The sequence below is a fragment of the Rhipicephalus microplus genome, chromosome X (genome assembly GCF_043290135.1).
Source record: "Rhipicephalus microplus isolate Deutch F79 chromosome X, USDA_Rmic, whole genome shotgun sequence".
NCBI lineage: Eukaryota > Metazoa > Arthropoda > Arachnida > Ixodida > Ixodidae > Rhipicephalus > Rhipicephalus microplus.
Genome location: NC_134710.1, coordinates 252,737,554 through 252,752,194, shown reverse-complemented (window position 1 = coordinate 252,752,194; position 14,641 = coordinate 252,737,554).

Sequence of the window (14,641 nt, the reverse complement as noted above, 5' to 3'; positions counted from 1 at the left end):
AGCGCCGGAAGTAAGAGCAAAGGCCTATGAAGCTTCGGAGCTCTTTCATGGTGGTCGGTTTGGGAAACGCTGAAACGGCTGTAAGTTTGGCAGGGTCAGGAAGAATGCCGTCTTTTGAAACCACGTGGCCAAGGATCGTAAGCTTTCGAGCAGCGAAATGGCACTTCTTCAGATTCAGTTGCAGCCCCGCGGCAGAAATACACGCGAGGACTTTCTCGAGGCGGGTTAAATGGGTTGCGAAATCGGCTGAAAAGACGACAATGTCATCTAAATAACAAAGGCAAACGTTCCATTTGAGGCCTCGAAGGATAGAGTCCATCATCCGCTCGAAAGTATCTGGTGCGTTGCAGAGGCCGAAGGGCATGACTGTGAATTCGTAAAGCCCGTCGGGCGTGATGAAAGCAGTTTTTTCACGATCGGCCTCTGCCATGGGTACCTGCCAGTATCCAGAGCGCAGATCTAAAGAAGAGAAAAATTCGGCTCCCTGTAGGCAGTCCAAGGCATCGTCAATGCGTGGCAGCGGATAGACATCCTTGCGCGTGATTCGGTTGAGACGCCGGTAGTCCACGCAAAACCTGATGGATCCGTCCTTCTTCTTCACCAAGACAACTGGAGAGGCCCAGGGACTGCTTGACGGTTCGATTATGCCACGTGTCAGCATGTCGTCAACCTGTTCATTGATGGCACGGCGTTCGGTAGTCGACACACGATATGGACGCTGCCGTATTGGCGTCTCTTGACCGGTATTTATACGGTGAACGACAGATGACGCTCGACCTAAGGAAGGCTGATTGTCGTCAAACGAGGCTCGAAAACGCTGTAGGAGCTTGATCAGCTGTTCCTGCTGCCCAGGGGTGAGGTTACAATCAATGGACTTGCGGAATACATCTATAGGTTCATTAGCGTCCGTTGCGGGTGTAATGGCACAAGTCGGTAAAAATGGCTTGTCTGGATAGATCGGGTCTTCGAAAATACAATTTAAGGTCTCGAGGCTTCCCAGACACTCGCCGCGTAGCAGGATGTACGGACATGCAGAAACGTTGCACGCATAAAGTACCGCCGAACCATTGGAAAAGTTGATGACGGCAAACGGGAGGACGATGGTTCGGTGTTGCACACTAGCTATAGTTGGCTGGAACAGGAGCGTCGAGTTAGTGGCAGCAGGGGAAAACACAGGCACTAGGACGGCGGACAACGGCGCGATGCGGACGTCAGCTGCGGCAAACACTTTGGAGGGACTGTGGTGGTCGATATCAAGGCACGGATTCGTCAACGTGAGTTCAGCACGAGCGCAGTCGACGAGGGCCTGATGGGTAGAAAGGAAATCCCATCCTAGTATGACGTCGTAAGATGAACGTGGGAGAACAACAAAGTTGACGGCGTACCAAACATCTTGAATAAAAACGCGTGCTGTGCACTGAGCTGTCGGCGCGATAAAATGGGAGGTGGCTGTACGCAGAGCAAGATTCGTAAGCGGCGTTGTAACTTTTCTCAAATCGCGACACAGTTTTTCACTAATTACAGAAACGACGGCGCCTGTGTCGACAAGTGCACGTACAGCAACACCTTCTACTAGCACATCAATTTCGTTGGTCGGACAAAGAGGAGGTCTTAGAAAGTTCGACGACGACGCAGTTCTTGCCTCCGGAACTGCGGCTGTCAGTTTTCCTCTCGAGCGGGGCTCGTGCGCCGAAGCATCGGGGAGACCGATCGGCGACGGGGCGGTAATGACCGGCGAGAATCGACAGGGCGTCGTGGGGACAATGAGTCGGTAATAGGAGAAGATGGTCGCCGGGGATTCTGGGCAGCCTGGTAATTTGCAGAATTCCCGTGGTCTGGAGGCTGGAAGTTACGACGGCGACAGTAGCGTGCTATATGTCCCACGAAACCGCATGCGAAACATATGGGCCGATTATCCGAGGTGCGCCATGGGTTAACGACAGAAGGTGCAGGGGGCGAAACGGGATGGGGTGCCGTGTATGTAGGCAGCGTCGTAGGGTAGGAGGACCCGGTACCCCTGTATGCGCCAGAGACAGGTGGGGCTGGGGGTCTAGCAACGACGGCAGCGTAGGTCAGCGGCGTAGGGACAGATGGCGATGGAGGCAGTGCCTGCGTGACCTGTGTCTCAATGACCTGGCGTAGACGTGGGTCTAACGATGTCACTGGCGCGGATGCTTCGGCCACAAGAGAAAGCTGACGCGCAACTTCTTCACGAATGAACTGTTTGATGTGGGGCAGTAAGACGGTGTGATCAGCAGCGACATCGTGCACGAGGGCGGAAACTTCAGCCGTATCTTCAGCGGCCCTGCGCGTCGAGACGCGCTGCTTACGCAACTCGTCGTACTCCTGACAGAGCTGGACAACATCGGTGATGGTCTGTGGATTCCGAGCGACGAGCATCTGGAAGGTATCGTCGTCAACTCCTTTGATGATTTGCTTGATTTTGTCGCGTTCGGTTAGAGATTCATCGACGCGCTTGCAAAGAGACAAGACATCTTCAATGTAACTTGTAAAGGTCTCGTCCCTGCGCTGGATTCGACTACGGAGACGCTGTTCCGCGCGAAGCCGGCGCACGGCGGGACGACTGAAGACCGCGGCGATGGTGGTCTTGAAGGCGGACCAGTTGGTGATTTCGCCTTCGTGGTTCTTGAACCAGAGGCTGGCCACATCATCAAGGTAAAAGCGCACGTTTGTGAGCTGGTCGCAGGCGTTCCACTTGTTGGAAGCGCTTACGATTTCGTACTCGACGAGCCAGTCCTCGACGTCTTGTTCGTCGTTGCCGCAAAAAATTGGTGGGTCGCGTTGCCGAGGCACGCCAGTACAGTAGACTGTCGTTGGTAAGGCAGCTTGAGAAGGGCCAGGAGCAGTCATGGTGAACGGTGAGGGTAGCGTCCGATTGCGAAGTTCCAGGTTGATGGGAACCCCGGCTCCTCCACCACTTAAAATAGAGGTGTTGTACGTCGAGAAAGGTTCAGACGCAGCTTGGCAAAATGAGCTTTAACAGGCAGGTCTGGCTAAAATGGCGAATGGCGTGCGCGAGCTACTACTGCAGCCACCGATCATCGTCGTCTTCTTCATTGCCAGCAGAGCGTCCGTTATTCAGATTAATTAATTCATTACAGTATTCTTTTTTTGTTTTAGAGAAAAAAAAGAGAGAGGGGGCCTTATGTACTTTTTCCACGTCATTCATTACTCGTTCCATCATTTTAAATTTTACGTAGAGAAATGAGAGAAGGAAAATGTATGTAGGGAATCGAAAGTTTGTGTGTCTGCACTCGTGCATAAATTTCGGGGTATTAAGAGTTCAATTCGTTATATCACTGCTAAAGAGATTTAACTGACGGTTAGTAGAGTTAAATTAAGAATAATATTTGTTGGGTCTGACATCTATATGATTATAAGAGATGCCGTAGAGGAGGGCTTCCGGAATTTCGACCTATGTGGGTAATTTACATGCGCCTATTTCCAAAATAAAAACTCGGCTCTCAACCATTATTATTTCTATCGAAAATGCGGCCGCGAGAAAACCAAGTGACGTGCACCTCAGCAGGCCAGTGCAACTTGACCACCGTAGCGGGTTACAATATCATTATAGGACATCCAGGTTCGTCCTGCTTTATAACGGTCACTCATGTTCCACTCAGTTATAGAAGCCTACGGAAGAACATTTTTGTAGGTTACGGAAAGTGTCTTACACGCACGGTTTGCGGTGGTAGTCCGTATGCGCACGCACGTAGAAGTTGGCGCATTGGTGCTTGTGCGCCCCAGTGAAGAAAAAAGAGTACGTTTTCTAGCAGACTACAACTGACGATAGTCACGCATGCACACCTTTTTCCGCCAAAATATTTATTACACTGCATAAGCCATCAGTCTTATCCTGGCAAGATGGATATAACAAACACGTAGCAGGGTAAAATTGTTGTTTTTCTATGATTGCTTTTTGGCCATACAGAGCTGAATGCGCCGGTTCTCGTCAGGTCAGTGAAGCAAAGCAGCATTAGTCTCGCTCACTACTTTGGGAGGGAGACCATCTGGAAACACCGAGTGTTGAATGCAACATCTTTTTTTTTCTTTTCCCGTGCCTTTTTTGCAGAGAAAGAAGAGAGGAAGAAGGAGGAGAATGAAAGAGTTGAACCTTGCGCCTGTATGGGTCCCTCGTTTCACAACGTGCACATGACCGTATAGACCTATTTAGGGGAGTCACCGCCTTATTGCCTAGCGGGTGGTGCCGTCCCGTGTCTGGCAACCCACTCAAGCGTCCCTACTGAAACGTTCAGTATGTATGGTTTCTGGACATCATTATTAAACTACAGAAAGCCGTATGATACAGACAAGTCCGCAGATAAGGAAAGCCCAAGATGCGCAAAGGTACGCACATAAAGAAAGCCACATGAGGCGAAAGGTCCGCAGATAAGGAAAGCCGCATCATGCGTGAAGCTCCGCAGATAAGGAAAGCCGTAATAATTATGTGGAAATGAAATGACCGTCCGAACGGGGTGCAATGCAATATAATGTGTAAATTGAATAGACGTCCACATCTTGCATACTTGTAATACTGTGTACAAATCACTGTATTTCCTAAAGATGCATGATGAGGGTACGAATCATAGGCATCTTTTCAATTGTCGTGGTACGGAGTCAAAATTAGCTATAAAATAAACTATGGTACAAAGCTTCTGAGTTAACATGCATGCGATCGTAAATGGTGGTTACATTGCAACAAAATAATGCAACGTTCGAAGCAGGACTTGAAAAATAAAAACTTATAAAGTTAATAAGTGCAATAGAAAAGCATTATTATGCACACCAGCCCTGCTACAATGAATAAGTTTTTTATTTTATGTATGCTACAGCTGCGAATAGCCCTATAACAATGTTGATGATACGCAAATGAGGTGACTGCACCTTAATTTAACCAGCTTCACCTAAGCGACAGGATGTTGGCACACAACATGATGTAACAGCATTTTTTCAACAAAATCATTAAACGTAATAATAATCATAGCACTCTCAAAGTGTGGGGCTGGTTTTATCTTTTGAATGACTTGTGGAGATTCGAAAAGTGCTGCTTGAAGCTCAGGCACCACTGTGGATACAGCATGTCACTACCGTAGACCTTGATGCGTCCTTCATAGGTACCTGAAAATGTCAATGATTGGCACAAATGATGTCAGACACACATGAAAGGACCTTAGTTCACATGCACAGAAAATACAACGCACAGAATGAAACTGAAAATCAAAGTCACAAAATCGATCATGTTATGCATATGGGACTATTTGAAGAAAGAAGTGCACAAATGGTTCTGCCACATGCAAGAAAACAGCACGCTTATCACAGTGAAAATGACTAGGTTGTTGTCACGATTTTCATTGGTAGAGATAATCCATTGAAATGTCATTAAAACTTATTATTTAAATCCTTCCTGTACACTAAAGCTTTAGAAACAGCCAGTAAAATCCCTCAATGTACACTTAATAGGGCGTACAAGTGCATTCGCGGCTTTTAAACTATACAGTTTGTGCGCAGAACTGGCATCTTGAACAATTTTGACTTGAAACTATGGAAACAATTAGGGCTAAATTCACCATGAAAGCAAGCATGATCAGGCAGCTGACATTACAAATCTGTGCAATCCAGACTACTATAGCCCACCTGCACAGAAATAGGGGAGCAAAAATAACAGAAATTCGGTTGCTGACCCGCAGTTCGCGGTATCAAATTCCGTCTGCAGCGGCTGCATTCACGATGGAAGCGGAAATGCTGTAGGCCTGTGTGCTTAGATTTGCGTGCACGTTAAAGAACCCGAAGTGATGGAAATTTCCGGAGCCCCTCAATACAGCGCTTCTCATAATGATGCCGTGGTTTTGGGGCGTTACACCACACGTATCAATCAAGAGTAACAGAAATTAACTGCCAACAGAAGAGTTGGGTGCATTGCTATCTGTAAGTGCTTACACCTTAGTACATACAGCATGCTCATCCTATCTTTAATACCGATATTGAAAATAACTGCTCTATTAGGAATGTAAAAGATACGGTTAAACTGAACGACTCTGTAAAAAGTGACCCTATTATGACATCACGTTTCCTTATAAAAAAGTTGACTAATACTCTGAAAGATGAATATGCAAGAGAAAATGATCAAGAGAAAAATAAGTTTGAAGTCAAAATTTTTAATCTGGTTACCATCATAGAACCGAAAAATTAGGCTCAACATCGTTAATGTTAGTTTTTAAGGCCCATGTTCACTAGACAATGAACTATACCACAAAAAGCACAGCATTCAGGCAAAGCACCGGAAAAAAAGAAAGCAGATCTCTTCTTTGTTACTTACAGTGTCTTCGTAATGGTATTTTTACTTCTATTTGTCGGTTTTTATCTAAACAACTAGGGTAAAACAAATTAGCTGAAAATGCACTGTGCCTCCAAAACCTGTTGGTTGAATCCTAATTGAAAACAAAATGGGAAAGCTTGCACTAAACTAGGCTGCACAAGCCTTGGAACAGCGAAACTGGACGACTGTTAGGACTACTTTGCTTGCTTGTGGTTTGTTTCTGGGCCTAAGCGTGAAGACAAAGGCTGAAGTCAATCGCTGCTAACAACAAAATGCTTTCCAAATAGCCCGAGCGTCAAAAGATACCGAGGCATTAGTTGTTTTTCCCGCTGGGCCATTTTACACCAACCATCCAAACCATACTGCCTGGCGACCATCACAGATATATATTAAAAATAGTGCTAACATTCTCCTTTGAAAACAGTTATTCACGGAAATATATTAAAGAAAAAAAAATTGTGGTTACGTGGGCACCTTCAGAACTTCGCAGAGTGTCGTGTGAGCGTTGTTTGTGAGAAATTTTAAAAGTACCGCTTTTTCTTGTCATATCAAATTCAATTTACATATTAAGTAAAGGTGTTTCTTTAAAGTATTTGCAGCCGAGTAATATTAGTATAATTTTTCCGCCACATAGGCTTTGAAGAATTCAGCCAAACTGTTTATTGTTTGCATTTTTCTATGGCAATACTGCAGTTTTTATGAATATTTGAACAATAAATACTTACTCCACAGAAGGTGTATTTTGTGAAAAAAAATCCTTAGGTCCAGATCACAAATCTCGCTATATCATTATTTTTGTCCTCATTGAGATGCAATTGGCACTATGTGTTCGTCTAAATAAAATTACTTTTGTGTGTAAGTTTAAAGCAAACAAACAGTTCTTGTTATATGGCAAGTTTTATTATTACAATTTTCGTTTCAATGAAGGAAATGATTTTTGAAGTCTCCCATTGACGGCCATGGCGAACTTCATGACAGATACTGTCCTATACCAAATGCGAACACAGCCATCGTTGGTAAACTTCAAAAATTATTTTCGTCTTTATAACAAAAAGTGTAATCTCATAACATGCCATATAAAGAGAACTGCTTTCTTGCTTTCGATGTGGTGAAAAAACTTTGCTAGTATTACTGAGCTTCAGGTACAGAACAAAAGCACCTTTACTTATTACCTAGACCAAATTTGGTGAAGAGGAGGCTGTATTTTTTAAATATTTATTTACAAACACCCAGACGACATCCTGGGAAGTCCAGAAGGCACCCACGTGACCTAAAAATTTGTTCTTTGCGATATATTTTAGCATTTTGCTCTTTTCAATTTAGTAATTGAGGACAATATTTTTTTTACAAAATATATTTGGTATGGTTTGCAAAAATGAATGGGATGTTTGATGTAGAATGACCTCACTGCCATCATTTATTTTTCCGAAGCTCAAACTATGACCTATCTGTTACTGCCTTCCTTACATACAATGTCTGCATAGGGAAGAAAAAGAAAGGCAGGTCTGTCAAATTGACAAGGCAATATATTTTCTTGTTGGATAAATTCATTACCATAAACAACAAAAAACCAACATTCATTCTGAGTTGTCCAAGACACAAGCTATGCACCAGTATACTAAGAGCCAGGCGCTAACTTTTCATTTGATCATTTGTGGTGATTGGAAGCACTTATTCGAGACTGATAAGCCTGTAGTCAAACTGGATGAAGTGCAATGCACTGTTCAATCCAACAGAACATAGGCATTTTTGCTATAGCAAAGCCACATGTCATTGATTCATGCACTAGGTGGGACAATGAAAATGTCAGAAAAGTTGAAAAAAGAAAAGAAGGAAAAAAAAGAATAAAATGGAGAATACAAAGTAGAATACACGAACAAAGAGAAGGAGCGGTGTAGCACAATACTTTTACTTTGCATCCCCCTTTTCTTTCTTTTTAATTCTTTTTTTTCACATTTTTTTGCTTCCCTTACCCCCATCCTTCGACAGGAGAACACTTTGTATCATCGCAACCTAACTTGAAAGAAAGCGAAGGCTGCACTCTTCTGCTTTATAGGTTTTTTTTTTCTTTTCAGACGAACATTGCCAACAGGCACACACGCCTACACTAAAAGATGTCATTAAAAACCCCATTTAAACTAACACGCCAAGAATGACAAGGTGAATTCTACAAAAATAGGTCCTCCTGTTGTAACATCGACCAGCCTGTCTAAGGCACCTCCACTGTTCACCCTCATTACTACACTAGATGTTTCCATTTGTCGGCTCTTATCTTCATTTTGGATAACACTAAGACGAGCTTACATTGATGACTACGCATGAAAGTTCAATGATGTATCATGCATCAGATTAAGCAACTGTGTTCATAAATATATTGATAGGTTGCTTCCAGGCTTTTTATACTACAATGCGGTACTTGCGGTCTCCTGAAACTGCGTAACTGTCTTCTATGGACACGAACCAGATTAAGGACGCAATGCACAACATGATTACAAAATGTTGCGAGAAACATGATAGCCACGAACCGACCGGCCACCCTAATTTTTTGGTGTAGATGTTTAAAATGGTCATGTTCACCCAAAATAGGTGCTTATGATAGCAAGCCGAAAAAACCTCCAAGTAGGGCCTTGGGGCCTTCCGTAAGTAGACACGTGGCATTTTTCTTTGGAGGGCTTAAAACTCATAAGTGAGGAACAAAACTCCTGTACAAAGAAGATTGTTGGCGGCTATCAGTTATAGTAACGACTAATGCAGCTAATCTTCCCTGACACATCTGTACATTTACAGAGGGAACGAAGATTTTGTCATGTGTGGCAGTAACCCCAGCAGGACCAATGCTAAAATTACCACTATTTGGCTAGAAAAATGTTCACCAATGTCTGCCCGACTTCCTCTAGCCATCCTGGCTGAATCTGCCACATGAATTCTTGACTGCTGGCTCGACAAAAAGAAAACCACTGAAACACTCACAATACACAGGTTGAAGTTCCTCTGGAATGGTCACATTTGTCTTCCGCGATGAAAGAGCAGCACAGTGTACTGGTAAGGCACTCCTTGAAATTGTTAGCAATGCCACAGAGACATTTGCCTGTTCGTGTTGAAGACAGATTGGGGAGCTTGGAGGGTGCTTGCTCTTTTCTGGGCGCTGCTGCCGCTCCTTGTTTTCTGCTCATGATCAACCTGCACAAAGTTGTAGACAAGGCCTTAAGATTTGTATATAATGATACACGATTTTTCGCAGAACACATATTTCCTCGTGGCACACTAAAAAATTCATTTAAATTTTAAGGCCTTGCATACGCAAAATTTTACAATCGATCAAAACGTGCACTTGACACTAAAGGAGCAAGTGTGTTATTTACTGTATATAAAGAAAGGTCATTTAGCACAACCACACCTACTGTTGCACACGGAAACAACATTAGCTGGATGCTGTCTGCCACTTTCATGGCATAGTTTAAGCTGACACAGATCGCACAACGATACTAAAAATACGCAAAGATTGCGTGACAAATTTCAAGTGCACTCTAGTATGGGGCACGAATGCAAAAAGTCCACAAGGTGTTGTCTGTTGAAGCACACAAGTCTATGGTTCTACTCATGAGCAATGCACGAAATTCAATATCAATACCAACCCATTCAGCTAAAAGTTTCGATAAGAATTTCTAGATTAAAGAGACTGACAATGGTCCAGATTGTGTGATTGAAGGTGAAATTCACTGCATTCTTTTTGCAACTTGAGTAGCATTTCCTTTTTGAATCGCACCTAAAAAACCTAAAAATCAGTATGTCATGCACTGTCTGTTTACTGCAAATAGTCTGATGCTTTAACATGCAAAAAGATTAGTGGTTGAAGTTACAGCATATATTCATATTACCTGTTCCAAAACTATTCTTGCTGCCTACGCAGAGGAGTCAACCCTCAAAAAGCAGCACTGCCATCGTGGCAAATTGTGGCAAATACGTTCTTTTCACATGCACGTGAAATGCATGCTTTCGCAGCAAACTGCAGTGCATAAACATATAATGCTGTCATGCTGACCTCCCACTTTTGCAGCGTGTGTTGTGTGACACTTCATAGATGTCAGAGATCCGAAACGTCTTAAAATGTTTCCAACAATATCTGTGTGACCATTTATTGTACTCATGAACGGCATGTAAAAAAGAATCAAGCCCCGAAAATTCTCTTTTTTCACTACATGATTATACACTCAGACAAGTAAGCTTTCCAATGCACAAAAAAGCTACTTTAAAAATTAATATTCGGTTCCGTTAATTGCTTCATGCTTCAAGCCATGTTAATATGTTAAACGGGTGTCCTGTTTACACCATCTGGGCTGCATGAACTCTTTAACCTGACAACTTATATGCTGAACGACACACGCAGTTTGAACCAAACCTAGTTTCCTGTTGAGCATCTTACGCACAAGAACAAGACATTTCGATCTAGTTAGTTGATCACAATGAGGTGAAAACAGCTCGCACTTCACAAGGATGGGCAGAAGAAGTAATGCCTGCACCATGTGTTCCCTGTCCATCATCGTTGAGGGTGCAGTTTTCACCTTATCCTTATTGCATTACATTCTTATGACATTGCTCCCTGCATGTACTTTCTGGCATTAAAGTATGTGATACCGTCATGTCTAGCCCATGCACTGTATAAAAATAGAATTGAAAGTACCTCGATTCAAACATAACAAGGTGCATCCAACACCATGTCCTGTAGCCATTCCTTAGGCAAATGGCAGAATGGTTGATTCTTCACAACATATCCTACTTGTATTCACTACAAGAGCCAACTCTGACACTGGCACATTCTGTTTGCCTCTTCAGATTATAAGGTGCCTTTTAGGAAACACCAGAAGATCTGCAAGAAGAATAGAGTTGTACTGTAGAAGGCTTGTTCTTTGTTAGGCACAATAATAATGAGAACTAACCGACAATGCTGTTAAGGAAAGTAAAGTGGTTCTTTTTGGAAGTATTTATAATGTGATTGTGGAAAAAGAAAATTAGAAGAAAAAAAGATACCCTGTCCTGGGCAGGGACTGAACTTGCGACCTTCGAATAACGCACCCGATGCCCTACCAGCTGAGGTACTATGGCGGCTATCTCCCCTTCCCCTTTGTACTGTATATATCTGCATTTAATCGTGGAAGAGTCGGTCAGGCTGCTTGTTACCATTATGGCGAGTGTGGGACACGTTTTTTCGCCTGCTGGCGGCACACGGCACGCGATATTTTTAAGAGCTAAAAGCTCACCAATTATTCCTCGTATACAACCTCACGGCACCAAGCCTACCTTTACAAGTTTCTCACTACGAATGAAGGAAAAAAGCGTACGATTAAGGGCTCGTTTTTTCCTGTTAGAAACGATTTTATTGATAACTGACAATGCTGCCAGAAATTGTATTAGGGATAATAATGGAAGTAATTGTAATGAAATTGAGAAGAAATTAATGTGGATGAAAAGGCGGCTTCGCCTGCGCAATGACCAAATCTGTGACCTTTCAATAACGCGTCTGATGCTCTACCAACTGCGCTACCATGACAGTTATCTCCCTGCCCATTTTATGAGGTATATAGGTGCATTAGGCGAAAGAGCGTCAGGCTGTCAGCTTGTAATAACATCACATGCTACGTGGGGCCAATAGCAAAAAAAAAAAAGGTGTCCCACACTAGCCATGATGGCAACAAGCGAGACTGACTGACTCTCCGACGATTAGGTACACATATTTATTTATTTATTTATTCATTTGTAAAACACTCAGAGTACGTTTGTACATTATAGGGGGAAGGGGCAGAAATACAGATGAACAACAAAACAATTACAGGATTATGTAAACAAATTTAACATAAAGATAAATATAGTGATGAAGTTTTGCATGCAAGGAGTACACTTTATGAAAGTACAACTGAACTAAAACCGTAAAGAATACACTAAGCAGTCAATAACACTATCGCCGATTATTGTAGTTCGCGATTATGAGTTTATTAGTGTATCCCTAAATCGAGTGAAGTCGGTGATGCTTACTTATGATTCAGGTCAGTTTTCTAATCTATTGACGTCTTAGGGAGTAATGATTGTGAACATGCTAAAGTGTGGTCATGAGGTACACTGACCTTGAACACGGGATCATGGCGAACAGAATGTTACGAAATATACCGTACAAAGCGGAGGGGGCGATAGCTGCTGTGGTAGCACAGTTGTTAAAGCACCACAATTTTTATTCGTAGGTCGCAAGTTCAGTCTTTTGCCATGGCAAGCTATCTTTTGTTCCATTTTTCTTTCGTGACAATTGCATTGCAACTACTTCAAATATCCCCTATACTTCTTTGGCAGCAATATGCGTCTGTTAGTTCTCAGAAAATCTGCAAACCTTATGAGGTGGCAATGGTGTGCCCTCCCACCTAATACACATACACGAACACACGCACGAATGATTAAAAACAAGTCATACTCCGCTAAGATGAATAGGATTCAGTGTTTCATATTCATGAGTAAAGAAAAGAACCATAAATATAAGGGTTCTTTGTCTTTTCTGAACACATTATAACGAGAAGTAACAGACAATGATGCCAAACAAACTATAGGAACTATTTTCGAAAATAACTTTAACAAAATTGTGAAAAAAAGCGAACAAAAAGATATATTGGCGACAAGTTACTAATTGGTTCACGTTTTTAGACGATCACATTGAAATTACTTTTATATCCTCCCTATATATTCATGGGTAGTGTCGTCTGTTAATTCTCATTCATAGAGTGGTGAGTAAGCTGACAAAAGAAGGATATGGCATTGATACTTCTGTTGAACACCAAATAGTGTGAGGACCCTAAAAGAGTGGAAAGTGCTTTGAGTATGGCCAGAATATTTAGTTGTGAAAAAGTTACGCACAAATTTACTATGCTTTCTAAAACATTTTGAGGCATAAAAGTGTTTGCGGCCAGTAATGTTAAGTGCCATTAATTTTGTCACACTATGCACTTGTAGCAGGTGTAGTTATTGCGGTGATAGGGATGCAATATTCAAGCACGTCACTAATTGCGTTCACATCTACAGTGGCCTAATTTAAAAAGAAACCTGCTGTATAGTAAACAAATTGGAGAATTTATGATTTTATCCAAAATCAAGCTATGCCGACTAGATAAGCACATGATTTGCATAAAACCAAAAGTTATAAAACAATTCATGTATTATAACTATGTTAACAATTTCAGTAATAAAGGGCAAAGTGACAACAGTTATATTAAAACCTCTCTCAATATAACATGCATGAAAAGCACCACATCGCAATATTTTATAGCACATGTATTGTCAATACTACTAGACTGTCTAATAACTTCTTAGAAGCAGGCTATTTCCTCCACGTTCCAGGGGAAACCACTTAGTCTTTTCATGAGCTTTTCTTTGAATATTTTCTGATTTTCAGATATTATATGTATGATTTATACTGAACAGATTTTGCTTAAACATTGAAACCTAGTTCTGTATATAATTGCCTTTAAGGGTGCCAAGCCACATCCAATTACATTTAACTATTCAAGCGAATGTGTGCAACGACCACAGAATAGTGTCCTGATCAACAATTACAACTGCACATGATCAACTAGCCTTGGGTGCCCAAAAAGTGTCTAGAAACAATCCCTTATACCATTTGAGCCTTTTGGAAGTGTTGAGCTCCTGAGTTTTCACAATACAACAACTTTGTTTAAAACACGTGTTTGTGTGCCCACTGCTTTTGCTCCTTGCACAGTGAGGAGGAGCACACGTATGGCAAGAAGAGACAAGCCATTGAATGAAGCATAGCGAAAAAAAGCGAAATAAGTGGAGGCCTCTTTTGTATCATTCAATATGTGTAACATTACCATTGCGACAGCATAAAAGAAAAAATTATCCCGGCTATGCATTCATTGTAGAGGCATACACAGCTGCAACACCACGACTAAATTTCAACCTTGTGTTGGTTTAGGATCCCTTTATAGTGACAAGCGAGAGATATCAGCAATTCGCGACACATATTAGGACTCAGTGATATGTGATATGGTAATCTCATTAAAAACCACTTGATATGGCTTTATTGTATATTCGGGCACAAGTAACTCTGGTTGCAAAGCAAAATGTCACAGCCTAAGCAGATGGCACAGACCACTCCTATCTGAACTTGATTTGCTATTTGTTCATTACCATCACAGCCAAAAATAAACAGTTCAATCAGTTATAGATATGTGCCAGCTTATTCCAAGGACAAAGTATGAAGGTTGTTTTGTCATTATTGAGACTAGTTATTTGTTCAAGTACACTTGC